We start from the raw sequence: 25832 nt of genomic DNA, 5'->3' as shown, positions 1-25832 counted from the left end.
TCCTCTTCCCTTTTTTATGCCCTACTAAGATGACATTTTTTTTTAATTCAGTTGTAGGTGGTATGTTACGATGTTTAGTCCGTAATGTTTCAGATCTGTTCCTCTATTAACACTTCTTGTATTTGCCTTTGGCTTTCATCCTTGTCTCCTTTTACTTTTAGAAACGGACCTCTTATTTCTGTCTCTGTTGTTGTGTTGTGGTTGTGGTTGTTCCTATATTTGAACTCCTAAGTATCCTTCTCATTGTAATTTTCATTTCCTATTTTTTTCTTCTGGGCTAATGTATTCCTTTACTGATGCCTTCCTTAGTTGCTGTATTTATTTATCTTATCTACATTTCTGTTGGCTGGAGGGTTTGCAAAGCAAATAATCTGATCATATGTTTTTCTTTGTAGGAATACTAGAAATGCCCCCTTTAAAATATTTTTCCCATTGATGGTTAGGCTTGGGCTTCAAGTTATGCCACCTTTGGTTTCATCTTGAGCTCCTTCGCTTTTCAAAAGATATTATTCCATTCCCTCCTTTGGATCTTCATAGGTGCGAGGTAATCTTGTGTTATTTAAATTTCACTCACATTTGAAGGCCTTTTTCCTGGTTGCCAGCAGAATTAGTTAGCAACATAATTTTGTTGTCATTTCTTTTGGTGCTATTGTTGTTGTTTTCCTGGATCCTTTGTCTTTGTGTTTCTCATGTTCAGAAGCTCCAGACAATCTTGGGGTGGGGGAGGGGGGAGAAATTTGGAACTCAAAAACTTCTGGAAGTGAATATTGAAAACTAAAAATAAATAAATTTATATTAAAAAAAAAAGAAGCTCCAGACAGTTTTATTCTATTACATCTTACATTTTGCTGTTGAGGTTTTTTGACTTCGCATTTTCTTCTGGAAGATATTTAATCCTTAATTTTCCCCTATGTGTACTGTCTTTAAGATCAAAATGTTTTACTTCTGCATGGTATGGGATATTCAGGGACAACTAACGCCTCTGGTCTGAGGGCTTACTGAGACCTTTTCAGGGCTGCATGTCCACTTTTGGTGTCCACCTGTCATCCACTTCTCACCTATGGTTCCAAGAAGGTGTAGTATGCACAGAGGTCACACCCCAGTAAAACCATCACCACAGATAGGCTAAACCAGATTGAAGTAATCAAAAGGCCTCAAATACCTCAGTGAGTTAAGGGGATGTCTATCAAAAACACAAGATTCCTCCCGATGGGATGGGAGAATGAGAACAATTTTTTCCAACAGCCATGAAAGTGGCTGAAACAGTTAATGAATTGTGAAGTACTTAGACCTTGGTCAGACATCAAAGACACCAAGATCATCCACTGCATCCCAGGCTATCTCCAGTCATCATAACTTCAGTCTTTCCACTGAACTTCAATGACTGTAGAAGAGAGAGTGAAGATGATGATTTTTTGCAACTCTGCCTCACTTAAATTCAATTTACTTGTAAGTTAAGACATCACTCTGGGCTGTCATTGGTTCTCTTCAAAATGAAAGTTAAATAACAACAATGTCTCACCTGGTGTTTATTCATTTCCCTTTGTCTTGTGATGTTTTTCATACATATTTCTACTTGTTTGGATGATCTTGAGGTAGTAGCAGCAATAGAGGTAACTTTAGTAACCACTAACATTTATATAGTACTTTAAGGTTTTCAGTGTATTTGACAAATATTATTTAATTTTATCCCCAAAACAATCCTGAGAATCAGCTATTTGTATTATCCTCATTTTACAAATAAGTAAACTGAGGTAGAAAGAGGTCATGTAACTTGTCCATGGTCTTACTGGTAATGTGTCTGAGGTTGGATTTCAATTTTTTTTTTTGCCTGATTCTAGGTCCCATGTTATCCCTCCTAAGCCCATATTCTCTTCTATGATTTATATCATCTCTGTTATTTTATCTGATTATATAAAAGATATTGTATTGAGTTTTCTCTCTGAGTTTTCTTCCTCTGGAAAGTTTCAGTATTTTCAAATTTGTTTCTACAGATTTCACTCTTCATCACTCTCTGAATCTTTCACTTTTGATGGCAGTTTTCCTGGAAACTGGCCCTAAAAATTTTCTAAGCTTCTTTCTACGCTGAGAAATTGACTTTTCATCAACCTCAATCTATGTACCAAGTGATTTTGGGAGAATAGGATGGACTACAGCTGGATCCCAGTTTGCCCCCACGTGCTTTTTCAGGTCTCTAGACAATGCAGTGGATAGAGTGCTGGACCTAAAGTCATGAAGACTCATCTTTGTGAGTTCAAATGCATCCTCAGACACTTACTGGCTGTGTGATGCTGGTCAAGTTACTTCATCCTGTTTGCCTCAGTTTCCTCACCTGTAAAATAACCTGGAGTAGGAAATGGCAAAACATTCTAGTATCTTTGCCAAGAAAACCCCAAATGGAGTCCCAAAGAGTTGGACATGACTGAAAAACAACTGCACAACAAAAGAAAGAGCCCCACAAATGTTGGCATTCTTTCTGTTCTTAGGTTTTCTGCCTGAGTATGATTGCAGCACAGTGTGATTCCATATTTCTCTCATATGGAGAACAATCTTTAGGCTTTTAGCATTCTGTACTGCAGAGATTTGATAGGGGCTATGTTGGGTTCTGTTGTAAGCAGATAGGTGGACTTGTGCAGCCCAGGAAAGAAACAAAACAAAACAAAATGTAGTGGTTAGTGAGGGAGGGGTGCTGAATAAGTGTATTAGGAATTGGCAATCAACCTTCCCTATTTCTTGTTCAATAAGCTCTTACCCCATTAGCACTCTTAGAGCTTCACACTATGGAGATAGCTGAAATTGTTTTTTCTCTTGTATATAATAACTATTTTGGGAAGGTTTGAGAGGTCATGAGGATCAGAGAAAGTGTTCCTTCATTGCTTTTGTTATATTATCTATGTTTGGAGGAACATGGAAATTAGAAAAAGAAATTAAAAGACACTACCCCCTTTCCTTGCTCCATTGCCGTTTCTTTATTTTATCTGCTAAATCACAAGCTGTGCAGAGAAAAAGTGACAATGTTAAAAGGATGGAGGAAAGATAATTGAGAACTAGGGAAAATCTCAATTGCAATTGGACAGTTCTCCTTTTTTTTTTTAAAATACACAATTGTTGAAGAATATTTCAGTAGTTAATTGGGACATAGAGTAAGGGTAGGAAACATGGAATTAATAGTCTTAGTTTACTTAGTTTATTTATGGCCCATACCAGTCATTTGAAATTAATTATGTGTTAGAACTGCTAAGCATGATGCCTGCCTGAATAGAGGCAGACTATCCACTTCCCCACACGTATTCCAACAAAAATATACAATTTAAACCAGACTATTTGCTGATCAAGCTATATAGTGAGAAACTACTCTAAATGACTTCTTCTGCTCCAGGAATGACCATAAACCAACTAGCACCTCACAAGTAGCAGGAAAGGGGGATTTAGATGCACAAGCCCTTAGCCCCAGCCAGATATTTATAGCCTATAAGGCTTAGTTTGGGGCAGCAAGAATAGAGGGCTGCCCCCAGAAAGCCAGAGGGTGTCTATCAACCTGAAACAGAGACCTTAGAAACACTAGGGAGCAGCACTGACCTATATATGTACAGTAGAGACCAGTGTGAGCATGTCATACTGAAACATAAGTCTAGGTCACCTTTGGGCTTTGAAATACTTTCTTTTGTACTCTGTCTTGAGATGTCATACAGGGCCATGAAAATCCAGTGCTCTGAATATTAAAGATTGGGGTTGGAAGTACCTTCTAGATTTAGAGTTCAGAGTAATAACTGAGAGGACCTAGAGTGACACCAAGCAGGACCGATCACTTCACCCCACAGCCCATCAAGGTGGAAAATTTGGCCTTACCACAATGATGCTCCAATTCAGAAACTAAAGCTATGGAAATAATGAATAAAAGAAAATATCAACTAGTTGTTCTTTTTTTAATTGCAAAACTAAAGATATTTCCAAAAGAGAATAACTATGTGCATAACAATTCTAAGTAGAGATTCCATGGAAAAGATGCTTTCCAAAAGGACTATATGAATACTTAGATGTAATTAAAACAGCAATTTTAAAAAGTGAAATAAAAATTCTAAAGGAAAGAATTCAAAAAACAATAGCTTAGAAGAGAAAGTGGTCAACCTTACCAAAGAATGGATTCTCTGAAAATTAGAATACATAAAAAGAATTCAGTGACTCCATGTGAGAGTTAGAAATATTAGAACAAAATCAAAAGACTGGAAAAAAAAACCTGAAGAAAACGTAAGATATGTGATATCAAAAACAACTGACCTAGAAATAATTTAAGAATCATCAGATTCCTTGAAACTATGGCTTGGAAAAGTCCTTGATATTTCAAGAAATCACAAATAAGAACTGCCTGGAACAACAGAGTGAAGTGAAGATAGAATGAATCCACCAATGATATCCCCCCCAAAAAAAAAACACTCAAAAAGGAAAATCTAAGAACATCATACTCAAAATTCAGAGCACATAAGAAAAAGGAAAATAAATATGTGTATGTATGTATGTATAAACATACATATACATATATAATCTCTGTGTGTGTATATGTATATGTATATGTATATGTATATGTATGTGTATGTGTATGTGTATATGTATATGTATATGTATATGTATATGTATATGTATATGTATATGTATATGTATATGTATGTGTATGTGTATGTGTATGTGTATGTGTATATGTATATGTATATGTATATGTATATGTATATGTATATGTATATGTATATGTATATGTATATGTATATGTATATGTATATGTATATGTATATGTATATGTATATGTATATGTATATGCATATGTATATGTATATGTATATGCATATGTATATGTATATGCATATGTATATGTATATGCATATGCATATGCATATGTATATGTATATGCATATGTATATGTATATGCATATGTATATGCATATGTATATGTATATGCATATGTGTGTGTATATGTATATGTATGTGTATGTGTATATGTATATGCATATGCGCATGTATATGTGCATGTATATGTACGTGTACATGTACGTGTACATGTACATGTATATGTATATGTACATGTATATGTACATGTACATGTATATGTATATGTATATGTATATGTATATGTATATGTATATGTATATGTATATGTATATGTATATGTATATGTATATGTACGTGCATGTGTATGTGCATGTGTATATGCATGTGCATATGCATGTGCATGTGTATATGTATGTATATATGCATATATATGTGTATATGTATGTGTATGTGTATGTGTATGTGTATATGTATGTGTATGTGTATGTGTATGTGTATATGTATATGTATATGTATGTATGTATATGTATATGTATATGTATATGTATATGTATGTATATGTATATGTATATGTATGTGTACGTGTATATGTATATGTATGTATATATTTCCATAGTATCTCTTGCCTTGAGTTCCTTCAGGGAAGAATGTGTCTTTTGTCTTTCCTCACATACTCCACATTAAACACAAGTCTCTTAACAAAGGTTTATAGACTGACTGACTGAAAAGATAAGTATAATCCTACTGGAAACAAATAAACAAAAAGATCTTTAATAGAATAGAGAACTTTCAAGAATTTCTAATGAAAAGAATAGAGCCGAATAGAACTTTGAAACACAAATACAAGACTCAGAGAAACCTATCAAGGTAATATAAAACTAACAATTGTGGGGAAAAAATGGAACAGATATTGGAAAAAATTAAATGCATAGAAAAGGAAAATCATTAGAAGGAAGTTCAGTAGGAAGCACAAGCAAGCAGGAAATAACAAGTGGAATTTCAATACATACTTTCAAAAAATGTAGTATGAATTGCAGATTTACAATTTTTTATAATCCTCTTTTTGTGTTCGGCTATGAATATGGAAATGCAGCTTTTTTGGTGTTCTAGTTTAGAATTTTAAAAAAATCAGTTGTTGCCTGTTGTCATCTCTTCTGCTTTTATTTAATTTTTTGTCTTATTTAATCTTCCATGTGTTTTAAGTTTGTAATCCTGAGCCTGAACTAGATTGTAAACCTATTGAGGTCAGGGTTTGTGTGGTCTTTGCATTCCCCCATAGGAAAGACACAAATAGAATACAATACTTTGCATGTAGCCAGAATGCAATAACATTTTTTTTGACTCATTGAAGACTTAATTTGATAACCATTTAACATTTCCAACATTCATTTTTTTTGGCTTCCCAGTAAATGAAAAGGAAAAAACAAAATCTGTTATTCTCCTCTATTCACTACTTCACATAGCCAATGTGAAGGATAAAATGTGGATGAAACTTAGTAAGAAGCAATTCCTAGAATTACCTACTCCAAACTTTTTTTTAAATTTCTTGAGTAGTCATAGTGTAGCGAAACAGTGCATGCCTAATTCTTTAAAGTTCTCCATCATTATTTTGTCTACCTTCTTTTTATTCTCTCTGATACCTCCTCTAGACCACATCCTTTCCAAAAAAAACAAAAAATAAAAAACAATAATTAAACTCTCTATCCTAAAGACTTCTGCAACACCACCAATCTGTGCTTTCATAAAATAGAATTAATGGACAAATGTTTATTGAGTACTAACTGGGTGCCACACAGTGCAACAGACATTGTGAGAGATGTAAAATGAGATGATTTCTGACATAATCAGTGCTAAACTCACTGATACAATTAAAAAAATGTATGCATTAAAAAACTGTAGGGAGCAGCGTAAGCTGACTTTTTACACATTTCCTTTGCTTTCGGTAAGACAGCAAACTGATTTTCTTCACATTCTTAAAAAAAGTTGCATGAAGTAATATTTTCCAGGTTCCATTGTTTTGATCTGTTAAAAACCTTTCCACTCTTCCAGTCATCGTTGTTCTTATACACTAACTTCCTTTCAAGCTTTTTTTAACTTTTTTCTTGGAAAGTTTTAGGTCTTTTTTTTCTTTTCTTTAATCTGAAATTTAATTTTTACATTTTCTTCTGATTTGAGTTTTATTATTATTATTATTCTGAGAATACTGAGCTTTCTTTCTGCTTAGGTTCACATTCCCTGAAACTGCTTTTTATGAATGGACATAACTACAGCTATAATTTGCAAATGAACTTGCAAAACTTTTTCTCAATGCAATGAGCTTGTCTCCAAATCCACAGTGCTGGATTCTATAACTAATTTGCTTTGAAGTACTAGCTTTGACATTAACTTACAGATATTTCTGAAGAGACATATTCGTTGAGATAAGAAAAACAGTATCTCTTCTATTTCATGGAGAAACACTTCTATTAATGTAATTCATTGCAATAGGAAGGAAGGTCATTCAAATATGATTTGGGGATTTTTCTACCTTTCTTTAAAAAAATAAACCATTGCATGAGAGTGTGAAGTACTCTAAAGGGGAAAAAGTGAGCAAATTAGTTTAATTTTAGTAAAATGTCATCTTCCACTTGAATCAAATTAGCAGAAAATATTTCATTTCCTCCAATCAACAGGTACAATTTAGGAGTCAACTCACAAAGAAGCCTTTGTTTGATGTTCAGCCAAGTGAGGTACTTTGTTATAACCACATCTGCCATGAGAAGTCATTATTCTTTATATCTCTCAAGCACTGATTTGTTTATACTGAAACTAACTGTTCGTGAAGATGCTTCGTGGCAAGAGTTTTAAAATATATGTCAAAACTGCCAACCCACTCCAAGTCCTAAGTAAATAGAGTGTGTGGCCTATCTGTCCCTGAAAAAAATACTCTAATTCTTTGTGCTTAGAGGAGGCAAAGCTCCAAGGATACCGGGTGAGCAATAAACAGATTACATCTTATTACCTGTCCTACTTGCTCAAAGGGTTGCCTTATTTTAAGAAAGTCTTATATAAATCTGGATTTTCAAAGTAATTTGGGTATTCAATATAGAATAGGATTCTTGACCTTATAAAAGGATTCACTGTAAACCTCATTTAAATAGCAAACTTTTCCCAGACTGTAATATAATTCTAGCTACAAAAAATGCAATGTATACACAATTTCGAGGGGGTAGTACCTACGTTACATAATATGTTGAATCTTTCTTTGGTAGTAATGGGGTAAAAGAATCTTCAATCAAAATTCTTTTACAATGTATTAACTATTATAGAAAGTCAGCTAAGTTGCATAATAGATGGAGTGCTGAGCCTGGAGTGAGGAAGACTCATCTTCATGAATTCAAATCTGGCCTCAGACACTAACTAGTTGTGTGACCCTGGGCAAGTCACTATTGGCCTCAGTTTCCTCATTTTTAAAATGAGGTGGAGAAGGAAATGTCAAACTGCTCTAATATCTTTGCCAAGAAAACCCCAAATGGAGTCATGAAAAGTTGGACATGACTGAAATGACTGAACAATAACAACTATTGTAGACAACCAGGGCTTTGCCATGGAGCCCCAATATCTGGCAAAGAAATGTTTCCTCCCAGTGACAACTGGCATTCTTAGATGCAATTTCATAATCCTTTTCTGGCCAGCATCATCATTCTGTCTCACCCCAAAATGAATTTGCCATAGGTAAGCACAATAATTTTCATTACAGTTTTGCTTTAAGATACTGTGGGGATTTAAAAAAAAAAAACAGGCACAGAATTCAGAGACTTCAATTCCAATCTCAGTTTAGATATTTAATACCTTTGTAGTCTTGAGCAAGTGACTTATCCTCACTGGACCCCTTGGTCTTCATTGTTTAATGAGGAGGCAGGACTATAGGTCTTCTGAGGTCTCTTCCTGCATGTTCTATATCTCAGATCCTTCTTAAGTGGTCCTTGAAAACTTAAAGAGATTTCTTAAGACTATCTTTTTTTCCCCCCTTCTAGTAGAACCCTAGTCCCATCCAAACTTCATAACTTCTGAAACTCACTCTTTGGACTGGCCTGGTGTAAGTACATTATGTAATAGTAGAAACATACCTTTGGAGCAATACTTTCCTGTGGTTGTTTTGGTGACAACTACAGAACTACTTTCCAATAAGGAATTTCAATATGGCCCTCACCACTATTATCATGTACTTACAACACAAACACATTGAGTTAAAAAAAAAGCCATATAAACAAACAGCTGGTGTTTTGCTACACAGCACCAAATACCCAATTTGGCTGAATTTTTTAAAGGAATAACCAGTTTGGGTATTTTGTTGTTGTTGTTGGACACACACACACACACAAAATTTCCTTTCGGAGAAAAGTCGGAAGCAGCCATAGAGGCAACCAGCCTCTTGCTGCCGTCTTCCACCTCACCCTCAATGGAAGGATGGGAGGGGCCTGTCCCCGACCCTCCTGGGCTTGGGCCTCAGCTGTGCATCACAGGCTTGCTGACCATGCTCAGGTGCCTATGACCCCAGTCCAAGTTAGTGGAGGCCATGGGAAGAAAATGTTTGTCATCAAACCTTTTGAATTTTATGACAAGTTATTTTTGAAGTTATTGAGATTTTATTTATTGTTGACTGGGATTTCAGGGGCAATTGGCATAACACTGGTGAATATATTCATTGGTAAAGCTGAGTTAGCAGAAATCCCAGAAGGCTACATTCCAGAACACTGGGAGTACTTCAAGCACCCATAACCAGGTGGGTTGCTCATTTTGTTTATGAACCTCCTGAAAAGATTTGTGAAAGAACCATGGCAATCTTTCAACTGGAAGCTGAAAAGGCTGATGTGAGGTTGAAATATGGGGAAACAGAAAGACTTATGCAAGGAAGAGGGGACTGACACTGGTTTCATTACCCAGCTGTTGATAAGGAACTATTGATCACGATCCTAAAGCAGTATCTGACTATTAAACTATCAGTTCTGCACATCTGATGTATTCTCTCTTTTGGAGGTGGGGGAGGGGTTTAATTAAGAAATGCATACTGCATTGGTGTTTTATGAATAAAATAGCCATTTCCTTTTTGGTCTTGTAATTATTTTTCAGTGTAGTTTAAGAGAATTTATTTTGTTATTAAAGGATGATTTTCTTTTTTAAGAAGGTCATGCATAGGACATTTAAAATTACATGACATCAAAGTTTATGAACTTCTAAAAGTAGTATTGTTTCGAAGTAGATTCTACAACATGATATAGTGTAACAGTATCAAAAATGACTTCTGTACCTGAGCATCTAGAATATAAGCATCTGGGTTCATCAGTGATAGCTCCTCTATTTTAATTGGCATTGGAGTTTTTAGCCTGGATTATGTAAAAGACTAACACCTTATAAATCAGAAAAATGAAAAACTTTAGTAAGCAAGTCTTGTGGAAGTTGATGAAGTTTTCATGTTTTGTTTTGTTTTTACTTTTTATAGGCAAGAAACTTTTTGCATCTCTTTAAAGAATGTGAGTTTTTCAAGGATCTTAACTGTTGAGATCTAATGAAAATCCTTACTCATAAATATTAGAAAAATTGGTGCCAAGAGCAACTCAAAGTAAAGAGTTTTAAATGCTAAAAATTATAAAATATAAAAAACAGAAAGTATTTGTTAAATTGAAATGCCAAGCATATATATATATATATATTTTTTTTTAAATTTCAACATCTAAAAATTCTCTTTAAAATAATTTAAATATAAAGTGATAGACTCTTTGTAGAAGACAAAATTATTTTTAAAAAGTCAAGCTTTGAATGTTTTTGGTAAACATTTCTTAAAAGTAGAAGTAATTTTGTATTGACTAAGACCATGGAATACCTTATTCATTTGTTAGACTCTGACTCAGTTGATGTCTACTTCTGAATGAAGATAGAAACCAAATTTAGTCATCTTGTTTTCCTTATAAACACAAAAGTTAAAAGTAGACATTTTAGCATGAGAAGACTCATAAGAACTGTTGCAGTACGGCATGAACAATGACCTTAATTAAATAAAAACACAAAAGGACAATACAACTCATACAGTGAATACACACAAAAGATGATGTGGAAAGTGTTATTTCCAAATAGTTACTAAATCACATTTATTTTTAATTCTTCTTAACAATAAGTTCATATGGCAGGAGTTGAGGAGGAGATTGGGAAGTAATGTTTACATATTATACAAAATACAAGCAAAAAAAATCTCTTTTCAAAACTTAATTTGAATAGAGTCAAAAAGGAGATGTAAATATGACACAAAGTAAATACAATCAAATGTAGCTCTTTAGATCCTTGTTATACCTTTCATTCCACTTCCTGGTCACTTCAATGGGAAGGTAGGTTAGCTTATAAGAACTATGCTTTTGCTGTCCCAACATGACAGGAGAGTTTTATTCAGGTAAAATGCTCAATTAACTGCCTTCTAAGTACCCTTCAAACTCTGAGTACTTGATTTTATAGCTCTGTGTTTCCATACTATTGGCTGTTTGGGAACATTCAACCTACTATCATTTTTACTTAATTCATATAGTTGGAAACATACAATCATATATTATCTCACCTCCTTCAAGAAGCTTGCTAAAACTATAGGCCAGTAGGCAATGTGCTTTTTTAAGGGTTTAATAACTGCCAGACATGGTGGTAAGTTCTGGTGATACAAATATAAGTAAAAAGAACGACCGTACCTGCTCTAAATGAATTACTTAATGGGGGATAACCTCACATTTAAAGGAGTTGAAAAGGATGAGGAAAGCTACCCAAGGAATACTCAGTATCAGTTCAAGGAAGGAAATGAGGGATGGCTGGTCCTTTCCCCAAATAGGAGGCCCTGGGAGAAATTCACCAATAAGAGCAGAGGGCAAGAGAGGCAGGGTAATATTTTAGAGTGAGAAGGTCCCAGATGCTGATGGAAGGTCCAAGGTTAAAATGTAGACAAGGTAGACAAGGCATGCCGTTGTCATCTAGAGAGGCAGAAACAGAGCCAGGAAGGGAATGTTCTAGATTAGCTGTCTTTCTGTAGTGGAAGACGAGTTTCTTCATCCTTTATTCCATATACTAATGAAATCAAGGATCTGGGCAAAACAACAACAAAAACCCAAATTCTCTAACATATTTAAATGATAGTTATCATTATTATGACACATGAGTGGTGGCTGGGCGTGGTAGATAGAGAGCTGAACTTGAAATATGGAGAAAAATTGGTTCAAGTACCACTTTTAACAAGGTATATACACACTCCCACACACAATGTACATATTTATTTGATGCTTTCTTCACTAACTGAATATGAGCTCCTTAAATCCAAAGACTATATTTCTGTTTTTCTTTATATCCTTAGAACATAGCAAAATTCTTGGCACATATTTGAACCATTAACTTCTTGTTGATCAAGTGACTAACAATGGTATACTGTCTGTTTGAACCTAGACCTGTAACTGCTCAGTCAGTTAATTATTAAACATTTACTAAGAATTTTAGCAGGGACTTGAAGGAAGGCAGGGAAGCCAGTAGTGAGAGATAAGAAGTAGAGTATTCCAGTCATGGGGGGACAGTCAGTGAAAATGCCAGGAGTCAGTTGATGGAGAGTGTTCTGTGAGTTACAGGAAGGCTAAAGTCACTAAATGATGTGTGTATGTATTCATGTGTTTATGTGTGTGTGTGTGTGTGTGTATGTGTGTGTGTGTGTGTGTGTGTGTTGGGAGGGGAGTGGGTTGAAATAGGTTATAAAACACTTGGAACACCAAACAGAAGATTTTCTATTTGATCCTATAGGCTTTAGAGGCCCACTGGAGTTTATTGAGCAGGGGGATAATATGGTCAGACCTGTGTTTTAGGAACACTACTCTAATAGATAAGTGGAGGATGGGCAACAGTGGAGAGACTTAAGGTAGGGAGAAATCTCAATTAGCAGGCTATTGCAATAATCCAGACATGAGATTATAAGGGCTTTCATGAGTGTGTGGTATTGGTACAGGAGGAAAGAAGAATTGTAAAGAACTCCTTATATCTAGACAATCAAAAGTAAGAGTTGTGGAAAAGATGCTCATCTAAATTAGTAGAGGGTTTTCTTTTTTTGTTTTTTGTTTGTTTGTTTGTTTTTGGCTAGGCAATGGGGTTAAGTGATTTGCCCAGGGTCACACAGCTAGTGAATGTTATGTGTTTGAGTCCAGATCTGAACTCAGGTCTTCCTGAAACCAGGGCCGGTGCTCTCTCCACTGCGCCACTTAGCTGCCCCATTTTTTTGTTTTTTAACCTGGGAACTCCCTATGACAATGACTTTAGAAATCCAGTCCCTACCCCATCCTATTATTACATATAATGTGCTATTATACTTTTTCTTAGGCATGTCTCGCATATATTAACACACATGGGTTTTGTAGAATCTTTAATTTTAGCTAACCTTTAAATGTCACTCAGACGATTAGGATCAATTAGCATTTCAATTTGTAAACATCAGTATATATGAATAAAGCAAAGATGCCCACTATATATACATCTTTTCACTTTAAAAAAATCTATTTTTGAAAAGAAGTTCAAATATTTGGAAAGGAACTACAAATATCTTTACAACAAAAAATGAGGCAGATAGAAATACAAATGAACCTTTTTTAAGTAAAGGATCTCTGATGATGTAATTTAGAATATCATAACACCAAGTGAAGATTTTTTTAGGCGATTCTTTTTTCAGGAAATGGGTCAACTTGTAATTTCTTCCAGGAGAGAGAAATCAGACTGTCTCTATATTCCACAGATTCTCAACATGTTTGGCATAATATCCAATGGATGTTCATTAAATACTGCATCTATGAAAAAAATTTAAAAAGAAAACCAAAAAAAACCTATGAAGAGTCTAAAAATAAATATGTAACTTGTAGCTTCTGAAGGATAATAGGGCTCTTCTCTTTTTGGTCTGTAATTTGAAGTCACATAGCTTTTCCTGTCTAAGCAAGGGATGGATTTAATAATCTAGTAGGCCTTTTCCAGGTCAATCTATAATCTATCATTAAATATTCAAAGATATAAGGAGACATGAAGTATGGGAGTGGAGATTATGCTATTATGATTTATGACCCAATTCTTCAAATTATTTATTAGAAGAACTTAACCCAAGCCTTCAACCATGTCCAATCATCATTCAACTTTGTCATATAGCCTGACATGTAAAAAATGCCCACATTTACATTCTTCCATTAGAAACCCTAAATCTTCTCATTGTAAAAAGAGGACTATGCCCATAGTTTTAAACCTATAACTGAATGCACTGTCTCAGTGAGGACTTTAATTTTCTCCTTGCTTATATATATTTTAAATATGTAGTAAGCAACAAAATGGAATCTTTAGGCTAAAGGAGGTGGCAGATCCACACTTTATGTACCTCGTATTTATGCCTCTGAAATCTTTTAAATTCATGAGGATGAGAAAAAGGGGTTCAAGTCAACCAACATGTATTAAGTGCCAACCATGTGCAAGGAAGCAGATTCTGTGTAGCAGTGAGTAGGGGGAGGGGATAAAGAAAAAAAAAAAGGAAAGATTGGTAGCCTATGGGGAATTTATTTTTTGTCCCTTTGTAATGAAATAATAGATAGTATTTATATAATGCTTTAAGGTTTGCAAAAAAACAAATCAAAACAGAAACCTTCCATTTTCTGAGCAAAGCATTTATTGTAATAGATTCTTTTTTTGTTCTGGACATACTGCCTCTTCCAGATTGGCATTCCCCCCTGGCTCTTTGTCTGGAGCCCCTTATATCTGGGACTTTTCATAATGGATGCTTACTAGATTTCCAGTAGACACATTAAGCTAAATTTCTCCAGAAGAGAACTCATTATCTGTCCCCATAAGACCTCCCCCTTCTTAACTTCCCTATTACTTTGGAGGTCCACAATATCCTCCAAGCTCCTGAGCCTTATAACCTAAAGTTATCCTAGACTCCTCAATATCTTTTACCACCCCCCCAAAAAAAAACTGTTACCAGAGATTGTCAATTTCACCTTTGCAACATCTCTCAAATATGCCCTCTTCCCTCCTCTGATGCTGCAATGCCTGGTGGAGGCCCGCATCAGCTCATGCCTTGTTTAATGTTAGAGCCTGCTAGTGGTTCTATTGACTCAACTCTCTCTTCACTGCAATCCAGCAACCAAAGTGATTTTTCTCAAGCACAGATCTGACCATGTCATTGCCTTATTCAATTAACTCCAGTGTTTCTAACCTCTTCTTATGTATTCAATTCTGAGTGTCCCAGTAAGTAACAAGTTTCCCCTTGGGTGAGTTAAAATTGTGCTTTTCTTAATATATTCTCAGGGAGGTTCAAAATGCCAAAAGTTCCATACAAGGAAATATGGAAATTTCAAAAATAGTAAAACAAACCAGCTTTATTGAGGGGAGGTACTTAGAAAATGAAGGAGGGCCAGGAAGAATGATGGAAACCTCTTCTTGGCCCCAATGTGAAATCTGAAACTGGGCACCCTGCTGGGGACTCTGGTGGAAAAAATATGGCACTCTATCCCAAACCAGTAAAATCCAGTGAGTTTTAATATGGTTTTTACCTAAGTTTATTATGGCTAGATCTTAGGGGAAGGTAGTAAGGCGATAGGACCTGGAGACTGGCCGTGATTCATGCTCATCGTAAGGAGAAAAGACTGCTATGCTACAGGTCTTATTTTGGCAGGGTAACAGATTCCCTCTCAGGGGTTTTGAGCTTACTGGAGCTTCTCCACGTAGTGGGTCAGGGAGCCTACTCTATTCCTTACAATGCCAAATAAAAACCTGTTGAATATAATATGTACTCCCTGATCTGATTGCTCTATTGAAATTTCTAAGTTCCAAAAAATCATCTGGCAGTCTGAATAAGAAAATGCTAGTGGCACAGTATATAGAGAAGTCAAGTCAAGTTAAGTCAAGAAGAGGAGTCAAGAAGACTCATCTTCCTCAGTTCAGACACTTACGAGCTGTGTGACCCTGGGCAAGTCACTTAATCCTGTTTGCTTCAGTTTCCTCATCTGTTAAATTATCTGGAGAAGGAAATAGCAAACCACTATAGTATCTTTGCCACAAAACCCCAGATGGGGTCATGAAAATTTGGACACAACTGAAATGACTGAACAAGAATAATACAAACAAGAAAATAATACCTATGAACTTAAACATTGCATTGCTACTTCTTCAACTAGTGACCTTGGAGATTACATGGTTTATGAAATCATTTAATGCACTAGAAAATATTAGATATTATTAAAATATTCATTTTTTTTCCAAAGAAGTTGTTAAAGTTAAGCTTGTAGGATATAGAAGAAAAACAAATGCCAAACCAATGATAAGTATAAGATTAGACAGTGAAGGAGAGGAAACTGTATGCTTCCAACAAACAAATGAAGTATCTACCTACTGTATGCAAATCACAACTGTAGGTTCTGTGAGGGATATAAGTCGGCATGCTCAGCACTAATCCATTCCTTGTCAGGGGTTTTGAGCTTAATGAGGCCTTTCCATTTAGTGAGTCAAGGAGGCTACCCTACTCCTTACAATGCTAATCAGTAGTTACCTAATTCCTTACATTGCAATTGAGTAGAATATTTAATAGGAGATGGACTTCAATAATTATAATCCAATGTGATAAGTGCCATAAGAGGTACAGAGAAGAGTATCACAGTAATTCAAATGAAAAGAGGAAAAGATAATTACCAATGGAAACAATTAGTAAAGAAGTCATGGAGATAGTGAATTTGAAGGATAAGTAGCATTTAAAAAGGCAGAAATGGGGATTGCTTCTTGGCAAAGGGAACATGTACAAGGAAACAGAAGTGGATACATCTAGTAACCCAGTTTGATGGGAGTTTAAAATAGTTGTGAAAGCATAGTGAGAAAACCATCTGGAGAGGAAGATTGGGGACAGGTAATGGAATTCCATGAACAGCTTGAATGTTTTGGAAGAACAGAGGAGCAAATTAGGAGATGAGATGAAAGTGATCCAGAGAATTCTCAAGCCCCCCAAATCATCTTGTCCATCCATCTGTCTCTAAGGAAAAAGTTTTCCCTAAGCTGTTCTTGGTTCAATTGAGACATCTTTAGACTGACAAATCCTTTGAGTATGGCAGAATATGCTTTTTTTTTCATTCTGTCATTAAAAAAAGACTAGACATCTCATCCAGATTTCTTTGTTACTTAATACGTAAAGAAGTGAAACAGATAGCTAGCAGAACACTGACCAGATCGCAAAGAACTAAAAGAGTGAAAGTCAGAAATGAATTTTTAGGTTTTGTTTATTCAGGTGGTGAAAATGGGGAGCAAGAGGATGCTTATCAAATTGGCAAGTGAAAGAATCCAAGCTAATTAAGATCTATCAAACTGGCAAGTTCTAAATTCAATGCTGCAGAGAATTTTTACTTTTTGTTTTGTTTTGTTTTTCTATATAACCTGTGAATTCAATAATAAAGATAGCTATTGGTCAGGAATTTTCCTCTAACAGTGAAGTTTTGCATATCTTTTCTGCCATTTGTAATTTTGGAGGGCTAACTGGGATGTTGAGAAGTTAGGCAAATTGCCCAGGTTCACACAATCAGTTTATATTGGAGATGATATTTGAACCCAGATCTTCTTGATTCTGAGACTAGCTTTCTATCTGATAATAAATATTAACTCACAAAGGATCAGAAAACCTAGTAGTTATCAAATAGGAATTCACACAGTATTGTGGCGAATGCAGGGGACTGAGTCCAGACAGTCTATATATGATCTATATATATGAACTATTCCACTTTTTCACATGTATGTTTCTAATTATAATATTAACAATAGTAGAAACTCTTGTATTACTATCTACCAAGAAGTCAACAAGCCCACATTCAGTTCTTACTACATACTAGGCATGGTGCTCCAGCTGAGAATTCAAGTACAAACAATAAGACAAAGCTTGATCTTGAATTACACCCTAGGAGATAACACATAGCACACGTGTACAATTGAGTGTGTATGTGTGTGTGTATGTGTGTGTGTATGTGTGTGTGTGTGTGTATATTAAAACTACTGTATATCTATAACTTAAATATAGAGAGGAAGAACTTTTGAAGGGCCTAGGAAAGGCTGATGCTTGAATTTCACCCTTTAGGATGGAAGAGACAATTTCTATAATTCTATTGTATTCTATTAAACAAATTGTTTTTCCAATGAGATATTTCACATTGTTTTCTCTTGTTTCATTCTTTGGATTTGTTTTACAGTGTCTTGATTTCCGATAAAGTCACTAGCTTCCAATTTCTACATTCTAATTTTTAAGGAAGTATTTTCTTCAGTAAGCTTTTGGACTTCCTTTTCCATTTGGCCAATTTTGCTTTTTAGAGCATTCTTCTACTCATTGGCTTTTTGGACCTCTTTTGCCATGTGGGTTAGGCTATTTTTTTAAGGTGTTATTTTCTTTAGTATTTTTTTGGATTTCCTTTAGCAAGCTGTTGACCTGTTTTTCATGATTTTCTTGCATCACTCTCAGTTTTTCCTCTACTTCTCTTACTTGCTTCTCAAAATCTTTTTTGAGCTCTTCCATGGCCTGGGACCAATTGATATTTTTCTTGGAGGCTTTGGATGTAGGAGCTTTGATTCTGTTGTCTCCTGGTTGTATGTTTTGATCTTCTTTTTCACCAAAGTAAGATTCTATGGTCTGACTCTTTTTGCGCTGTTTGCTCATGATCCCAGCCAATTGGTTGAGTTATAAACTGTTTGTGAAGGTAGGGATCTGCTTCCAGTGTGGAGAATGTAATGACCCAGCTTCAGGGGTTTTGTGCACTGTTTTCAGAGATACTTCTGGGGACCTGTAAGTTTTCAGTTCTTCCAGGGTGTTATGATTAAGGGTGAGGTGTTTACTCCTTTCATGGCCTGTGATCTGGTCTATGAGTCACCACAAGGACTCTTTTCTATCTTGGAACTGTGAGGAGGATTTTCTATCCACTGCCACTACAAGCTCCACCACGACAGCACCCCTGCTTGCCCCAGGACTGCCACCCAGAACTGTGATCCAGATCCAAGCACAGGTAAAGCAAGAGAGTCCTGCACCAGCAGAAAGATCCCTGCAATCCCCCTCTGATCAGCCTTTCGATTCCCCTTCAGTCTATGGGCCAGAAGCTCAGGAAGCAGCTGCCGCCCTGAGGGCCAAGCTTGGGACTGCAGCTGAGACTGTGCTTCTCTCTCTCACCTCAGACACAGACTTTTTCAAACTGACCTTCTAAGTTGTCTTGGCATTCATGGGTTGAGAAGTCTGGAAACCTCCACAGCTGCCCGTAATTCAGCCCCCTGTGGCGTGCTCTAGGTTCTCTGGGGCCTGTCTTGCCTGCTTGCTCACACTGCTCCTCTCCCAGCCCAGCACAATAGACCTTTCTAATCAACCATCCAAGCTGTCTTGGGCTGTAAACTTGTTTCACTCTGTCTTTTTATGGGTTCTGCTGCTTTAGAATTTGTTTAGAGCTGTTTTTTATAGGTATTTGGAGGGGTTTGGGGGAGAGCTCAAGCAATTCACTGCTTTTACTCTGCCATCTTGGCTCCGCCCCCTCTAATTGCTCTTTATATGAAAGATGAATTCTATACATAAGAAGTTGTCTGGTCATTTTAAAATAATAGTATCAAGATTAATTAAATCAACAAATATTTATTAAGCACTTCCTTAGTGCTAGATGTTGGTGATACAAACACAAAAATGAAATAGACTCTGATCTCTAGGAGCTTAGATGCTTTTCTGGGATGAACCACTTATGTAGTCTAGGTGGTGTGGCTTATGCCAAAAGTATCCTCCTGCCTATATACCTTAAAGTACTTTTAATACTTCCACTTTCAAGCTAAAATTGTCACATGTAATGACAAGAATTTTTCTTGCAGAGATTGCATGAAATTTTTATGCTTCTTTTCTCCTGTAACTGAAAGCCCATATGGAACAAAACAAAAACAGAATGTCTGTAACTACATGTGCAGCAGTACTTGTCTGGCTACATTCTTGTATTGTAATGCAGTTTCTGATCATTATTTAATCTACTTTTACATTTCAGCATTTTATAGAAATAGGACTATTTTTGATGAGTAATACTTTGAATGATAGATGTGAGACAAGTTTCTTTACTACTATCAGATTATCAACCATATTTGATAAATGCTTAGGCCACTGGCAATGGAGTGCACTGATCTGATTCCACATGAACTAGATTTATGAGACCTTAAATTATTTGGCTCTTTTCCTATGGGAAAGTTCTTGACAGTGATGGTGTATAATTTATCCACTGTTTTCACCTCTTCATTATTTACTATTCCATGTAAAATCACTTGGAATTGACTAACCAGGGTAGTCCTCACATTCCAATTCAAAAATGTATTGCTACTCCATTATAGTTACTAGTACATTCAAATGAAAAATGGAGGAGGAGGGATTTTTGTTAAAGTTGGTGACATAAATGGCATCTCAAGAACCATAGAAAATCATACAGAATTAAGAAAAGAATCAATAAATAGTATGAGTTTACTAAGAGAAGCACAAGTAAAATAATCCCTACAAATAAAATAATAGGAAAGGGGAAAAAAAGAAAAAAAAACACAACAAAGAATCTCCTATAAGCAAATGGGTTAATAGCAAGTTTGATTTATCCTGCCATACATAATCCCAGGCAGAACTGAGGAAGAAGCAAGAAATACAGAACAGGAACCTCGTCTCAGTGCTCCTTATCCAGGTGACTTGAACTACAGTTCTTTTAATCCACATAAGAATTTGAGACAGTATGGGGTCTGGGATTTTAATCCTTATTTTAGCAATTCCCTCTCTATTCAGGCATGCAGGAATGGACAAACTCAGCATGTCAGGCTGGGACTATGGCAGAAAGTGTTTTGGAAGCAATCAATGTGCCAGATTAATCATCCCACCTAAAATTAATACCCCAGGTTCAGTCACCACAAACCTGAACCATTATCTTTATATAGATATATCAGACCCAGTCTACTGCAGTTAACAGAGTCAAGAGGATATCATCTGTTAGGCTTCCTGGCTACCCTACTTCAGAACAGTGATTGAGACCTGAGTTTGGCAATTCATAGCACTCCATTCCCATCTTAGGTCCTGTAGTGTGACAATAGAGTGACAGTACCTTAAGCAATTTCAAAGATAAGTGAAGTGAAAAAAAAATGCAGAAACTGCAGTGTCAAAGAACTGGAAACCAATTGGGTAGCCCAAACATTGGGAAATGGTTAGACAAGTAATTGTATATGAATGTAATGAAATATTGCTGTCTACTAAGAAAATACAAAAGGCATAGTTTCAGATAAATCTGAGAAGGCTCCTATGAACTGATAGAAATGAATAGAACTAGGAGAACAATTTACGCAACAAACAACAACAACATCTTAAAGATTAACAACTCAAGAACCCTGATCAAGGCAAATACCAACAACATTTCTAGAGAATTGATGAGAAAATATACTATCTAGCTACTTACATGAAAGGATTATTTTCAAAATGCACAATAAGATATGCATATGTGTGTATGTATATGTGTATCTAAAAACAAAATCTATTTAGATCTTTCATTTGCTTTACTATGCATATTTGGTACCTGTTTCTTTTCCTTTTTTTCCAATAGATAAGAGGTGTGAGAGAGGTTTATTTTTATTGATTGAAAAGAAATGGGGAAAAAAGGAAATAGGGACAAACTTTTAATATCAAAGAGTCTTCAGAAATGAATAAGCAAAAAATTTCCAATGCATTAAAGACATACTAGAAATTAAGAGAATCCCAAGAGAAAAAAAAGAATGAAATAATTCCACACTACTTACAAACAAAAGTGTAGAATGAAACAATGATTTTGAAGAAGTAAAAGAAGAAATGAAACAAGAATTAAAGAATGACATTAAATTTCTTAAAGAGAAACTTGGAGGGAGAATAAATAAATAGAACAAGATATAGAAAAAAATTCAAGTAGAGGATATCTTGAAAATAGAATGGAATCAACAGAACCAACAAATGCAATGATTCAGTAACAAAATTAGAATATATTTGGTAGCTGTTAGGAAAAAAAATAACGAAGGAAAGAAGGAAGGAAGGAAAGAAGGAAGGAAGGAGGAAGGAAGGAAGGAAGGAACACCAGAACATCTAGGCTGGAATTTGGGAGGAAAGATTTACTGGACCTTGGAGTATGAAGGAAAAGCAGATTGTAATGTATATTATTTAATATTATTTGTAAGGATAAAAGTAAAAATTATATCTATTATTGGTCCTGAATCATTTCACTGGGCAAAGTTCTTTGGCAGTAAGGACTATTTTCTCCCTAGGTCTTCAGTAGTTTTGGTTGCTTAGAAGGTAAAGGCTACAACTCCTAGAGAAGCATTCACTAGTTCTCATCTAAACAAGGATTTATTACCTGGGTGAGAGCTATGGTACATGGAATGGAAGGAGGGTTTTTGGACTGGGGGACTTTAGTAATACTTCAGTTTGAGGGCTCAAGTGCCCAGCTTATCATGATCAAGGAAGTGGTACTTGAAGTGGTAGTAGCAAAAAAATACTTGAATGACACATACTTCCTCTAATTTCCCTTAATCAAAGCTGACTGACCTACCATGTGATTAGCAGGTGGTCATCATTTTATGAAGATGTCTGTGTACGGGTGGCTCCCTTTCCATTGTAGTTGTTTCTTATAATAATTGTTGCAAGAACTTTACTAAGGGATATAAAATGTGGCCTGGAAATCAAGACAAGAAGAGCTAATTTAAATAAAGATCACTGGGCTCCTTGAAAACCATCACACAAACCATATCTGGCACTACCATAATGAAAACAACAACTCCTGCATACTCTATTTTGAGAAATCACAGAAGAAAATTAACTAGAACTATTGACACTAGAGGATAAAGTGAAAATAAAATTCATTGGTCATCATATGCAAGAATCTCTAAATTTGGGATAACCTGAAATATATGATAGCCAAACTCTTGAGCATTTAGATTAAAAAAAAAAGTAAATAGTAGGAGCAAAAAGAAAATAAAAGTAAATAAGTTCTCAGGAACTATTGTAGAAATAACACAAAATTATGCATCAAATATCACAAAGGGAAGAAAACCTTGCAATATGGCTACCAAAAGGTAAAACAAGATGATTTGTAGTCAAAAGTGAGAAAAAACTGATAAATAGAAGTATGTAAAGAAGAATTTTATACATCTTTATGTATGTATGTATATATATATGCATATATATATGTGTGTATATATATATATATATATATACATATATATATATGTACACACACACATTTGTGTGTAATGGGAGGAAGAAAATTTTTTTAAAAAGAAATTTATATAGTTTCATTATATTTTTAAAGGGAATATCAAGTTGTACACAGTACAATTTCATATGCAATTATCTTTTTTATTATACTATGTTATGGAAATGCTTGTTTTATTCCATAAATTAAAATTTAAATAAATGAAAGGGGTTTTTTTTAAAGTAAAATAACATGCAGAAGCAAGAATATTACTATAAGAGGGGGAAAAAGACCTAAAATATAATTTATTCCTTTCAAAAATTCCTATTAAAAACAAAATTGAATGTAGAAGTAAAGGAAAACTAATAAAAATAACTAAATGGGAGTCAATTGAACAAACTTGATGATATTCAAATGTTTAGTTCCTAAGAATTACGTTCTCAAGTTTTTACCAGTTACAGAAATCAAACACACACACACACACACACACACACACACACACACACACACACACACACACATTTTAAGGAGAGAAAAGAAAAACAAAACTGGAAAGGAGTACTTTTGTAAAAAAGAATAAAAAAGAACTTACCTTTTTTTAAATAATTAAGTCAATAAAGAAATAGACTATGCTATTGTGGAGTTGGAGGCAGAGTTTAGAGGAGTAGGAATCTCATAAACATTACTCTTCTATCTGAGGTTGCCAAGTGCTTGTTTAGGTGGAGGAGGTCTAATGTAGAAATGCCATAATGGGAGAACTAGGGAACTAGGGAAAGTAGGAGAGAAAGGAGAGAATTTAAGGGGAAAAAATTGGAGCTAAGGAGGGAGTACAAACTTCAGATAAAGAGGGCTGATTAAAAAGAGAAAGAAAGATCAATAACTTAGTATGTCCTGGGTGAAGAAGGAAAGGTAGTGAAAAGGCAACAGACAGTTTCAAATATAGGTGACTGGTATTGATTTCATAACTTTTCTTTCCTCACTTTCTTTTTCTTTATATAGAGAATGTGGGAGGAAAAACATTGTAATATTATATATTTAAGGAAAGAAATGTAATTCTAAAAATGAATATTAATGGGATAAACTTACCCATGTAATGTAGGACAATGACAGTGGATCAGAATGCAAGACATAAAAATAATTTATTTACAACAAATAAACTTAAAGTAAAGATTTATAGAGAGTCAAGATGAATTTTAAAAACCAGGTGTGGTAAGCATGATCTTCCACAAGCTAATTATAAAAATATTCATGAATAAAGATATGTGTTGGAAAATACAACATGATGAAAGGTACAACAAATTAAGGATGCAAAAATAATAAAACAATATAAATATTAAATTTACAACAAAATGTGATTTAGCATTTAAGTTGTTCAATAAAAAAGCAACAAAATGCAAAAAAAGTTCATAATATAACAATGTTTTTGAGACTTTGTCTTTTGCTGTTTTGAATCCTAGATCAATTTAACGTAGTGACAAAAAAGAGGCTAATAAGTTGAATAAATTTTTAAAAATAGATGTTATAAATAGATGGTCACTACTGAATGAGAATGTTAAGGGACATGTATATTTCTTGATTTAGTATGGCCTTTTTGAAAAATAACAGTGTAGAAAGGCATAAAAACATCAACAAAAACAGAAAAGCAGAAATTTCAAACATCATTTTAGAGTTCACAAGAAAATAAGATACAATTAGTTGGATCATTTTAACAAAATATTTTATTACAGGATAAACATCCTAAATATGATTGGTTTAAAGAAAAAAAATGATAGAAACAAATAAATATCAAATAAAATTATGATGATGGAACACCATAACAAGTTTATAGGAACAGCTAATTTGCTTTTGAAGCAAAAGTAATTGTACGATTTCTTTTAATAACTAGAAGGGAAGCAATGAGTTGAGCATGCAACTAAAAAGAAACCTAGAAAATAAACAAATTAAGCCATTCTCAAATTAACAAAATAGAAATTTTGAAATCAAAGATAAGATAAAATTAAAAACAAAACAAAAAATTAATTACTAAAATTAAGATCATACACTTCTTATTGGGGGCATCAGGAAAACAAAAAAATAGGACAGTCATTAGCTAATTTGATTTTAAAATGAGAAATAGGAAAATGAAATTACCAAAATGAAAAAGAAGTTTACAGCTGGTAAAGAGGAAATGAAAGATAATACTCAAACATGATATACTCAATTTTATGCCAAAATACTGAAAACTTAAATGGAATAATTGAAAATGTGTAAAGTTTTTTTTTTTTATTTTTCTGCTGTTCAGTCATGTCTGACTTCATAACTCCATGGAAAACAACACGACAGAACCTTCTATCCCTCACTGTCTCTTGAAGTCTAAAAATATTTAGAAAGAGATAATTTAGTAAACTTAATTTCAGAACTGGAAACTGAACAATCTATATATGAAATCCCCAAAATAGAAGGTGGGGGAGGGTGAGCTCTATTCTCAGATAAACATACAATTCGATTATGTAAAAAAAAAAATAAGTCCTGTATTAGATGTTTTGAAATTACATTATATATCTGTATATGACCTAAATATGACAAATTATACATATATTTTAAAAAATAATAACCTTTTCACAACAAAAGGGACATAAGTAATAATTAGACAAGAAATAGAGGTGATCATAAAAGATAAAATATGCACTTGCATGAACCAGAACAAGAAATACAAAATTAGAAGAGAAGCTGTGAATTGGGAAAATGTAATAGGAAAGAGATTCAATAAATATATCATATTAAAACTTATAC

The 25832-nt window shown here is 34.5% G+C and overlaps 1 pseudogene; it reads left to right on the top strand.

Annotated features, from left to right (window-relative positions):
• The first annotated feature begins 9262 nt into the window (after positions 1–9262).
• LOC110196756 (NADH dehydrogenase [ubiquinone] 1 beta subcomplex subunit 5, mitochondrial pseudogene) lies at positions 9263–9799 on the top strand (annotated as a pseudogene).
• Positions 9800–25832: the final 16033 nt, after the last annotated feature.

Source organism: Phascolarctos cinereus, unplaced genomic scaffold (genome assembly GCF_003287225.1).
Source record: "Phascolarctos cinereus isolate Bilbo 61053 unplaced genomic scaffold, phaCin_HiC Scaffold_7;HRSCAF=346, whole genome shotgun sequence".
Lineage (NCBI taxonomy): Eukaryota > Metazoa > Chordata > Mammalia > Diprotodontia > Phascolarctidae > Phascolarctos > Phascolarctos cinereus.
Note: the sequence above shows the minus strand (reverse complement) of the source record. Positions and strands in the feature narration are given on the sequence as shown.